The sequence below is a fragment of the Oratosquilla oratoria genome, chromosome 2 (assembly GCF_046742065.1).
Source record: "Oratosquilla oratoria isolate Oo_2021 chromosome 2, ASM4674206v1, whole genome shotgun sequence".
Taxonomy (NCBI): Eukaryota; Metazoa; Arthropoda; class Malacostraca; order Stomatopoda; family Squillidae; genus Oratosquilla; species Oratosquilla oratoria.
The window spans coordinates 89280394-89282893 of NC_134778.1; the positions used below are offsets into that span (position 1 = coordinate 89280394).

The 2500-nt window shown below is 42.7% G+C and overlaps 1 protein-coding gene across 1 annotated transcript in view; it reads right to left on the reverse strand.

The window, feature by feature from the left end:
* The window catches only part of LOC143036646 (organic solute transporter subunit alpha), an 89320-nt gene that overhangs the window by 85248 nt on the left and 1572 nt on the right, over positions 1-2500 (reverse strand). The window lies entirely within an intron of this gene.

The window sequence follows — 2500 nt, forward strand, 5'->3', positions numbered from 1 at the left end:
ACGAACATATGAACACACACACACACACACACACACACACACACACACACACACACACACACACACACACACACACACACAAACGCACACACACTCACACGACTCGATGGCGCAATGGTAGCGATCGCGGCAGACACCACGGCGGTCCGAGTTCGGATCCCGCCCAGGGTTGAAATAATTTCAGTAACAGCTGTCGATCACGAGTACTTCACGTGATCCAAGACCTTGATAAGTCACACACAATAAACAAATATCACAAACTCTTGAAGCGAAATTTCATGGCTGTTACGAATAATAACGCTACGTTAGCGCCTATTTGCTGTCGATGACTGTCATCTTTGCCTTCAGTGCTTGGATTACAGGGTAAATGGCAATCATTAGTACCCGTTGACGATCGAACACGGTTACTCATGAATAAAGAAACTTGATGTCTGCCACGAGAATAGATTCATCTCCTTGTTGCTACCCTGGGAGGAAGGGGAGGGGGGTCACGTTCTATCTCTATCAAAAGAAATATTTGAAAACAATACATGAGCTTCAGGTCCCAAAATGCTGCAGACTACAATAATTAAAGCCACGCTGTGTTTTGACATTTGAATATTTATTCTAGGTGTCTCCACAGGGATTTTTTTTTTTTTTTTTTTTTTTTTTTTTTTTTTAGTTTAGGTTAATACTCTCCGACCGGCAGGGTGAAGAACACTTTCATTAAACTCTTTAACTTTGATCTATTTTAGTTGTAACCTGGGGATTTCATTCACCTGTGGGTCACACCTTCTACAACAACCTTCTCATTAGATCCTATTACTTACTGTGTATACATTAATACTTCTTTTTTACAAACACAGGATTTTATAGGAAAAAATAAAATATCAGTAAACGTATTTTTCGAGGCAAAGCTGAGGAGAAACGACATTATATACATACTTTATTCATTTACTACCATATGTTATTTACCAGTCATTAATCATTACTTATTATTTCTTATCTGTTTCCAAATTTATGAATCTATGTATCTGTTCATTCACTTGTTCGTTTGTTTATTTATGTACTTATTTCATTATCTATTGTGGAAGGAGCAATGGGGGTGTATAAATGGAACGACACTTCTAAAGAGTTGCCAGATACTACAAAAAAAAAAAAAAAAAATGAATTGGGTCAATGCACCCAAGATCTAGCTAAACCATACATATATCTTATTGTTTTCCCATTAATATAATTTTGCCTTCTAAAAGTTCTTATTAGTAGATTACTGTATATCGAAATGGAGAGCATACCTTACGAAATGCATTTGAGAAGCTTTGGTATACACATGCCCAAAGCGGAAATCGGGGATAGTGTACCTTATCAGTAGAACAATGTTATCAACGAGGCAGAGACAATTTGCTTACTCAGACATTTTATTGTCCCAGGACAATTGCTCCAAGGTTACGTAAAAATGGTGACGCGCACACACACACACACACATACACACACACACACACACACACACACACACACACACACACACACACACGAGTAAACGGCAAAGAAAAAGACAGACTGATATAGAAGTTCATAAAACAGGCATGAAGGAAAGCAGGCAATCAAATAGACCCTACTCACGCACATGTAGACAGAGACAGACGGATAGACGGACAGACACACACACACACACACACACACACACACACACACACACACACACACACACACACACACACACACACACACACACCTCGTGGCGCTGTGGTTGGAGTTTTCGCCTGCCACTACGGCGGTCCGGGTTCGTTTCCAGCCCAGGGCTGAAATAATTTCAGTATCGCTTCGCTGCGGGGTGTTACTCCAACTCTCGTGGGCAGGGAGTTGTGTGTGTGTGTGTGTGTGTGTGTGTGTGTGTGTGTGTGTGTGTGTGTGTGTGTGTGTGTGTGTGTAAGGTCACAGTGGTACCCATAGATCGGTCATACGAGCTTTGAGCTCTCATCCGGGAGGTTGATAGCTGTCGATCACGAGTCCAACACGTGATCCAAGACCATGGTGAATCACACACACACACACACACACACACACACACACACACACACACACACACACACACACACACACACACACACACACACACACACACACTACGGCGGTCCGGGTTCGAATCTCGCCCACGGCTGAAATAACTTTAGTATTGCTGCACTGCGAGTCGTTACTCCAACTCTTGTGGGCGGGGAGTTGGTGTGTGTGTGCGTGTAAAGTCACAGCCTTTCCCATAGATCAGTCATATATGAGTTCTGAGCTCTCTTCCAGGAGGGAAATACCTATCGATCACGAGTCCAACACGTGACACAAGACAATTGTTATTCACACACACACACACACACACACACACACACACACACACACACACACACACACACACACACACACACACACACACACACACACACACACACACACACACGACGGGACACTACGAGCATAGCTCCTTTTCCCGTAAGATACAACTAGGTAAATACACTCACGCATGCATGCA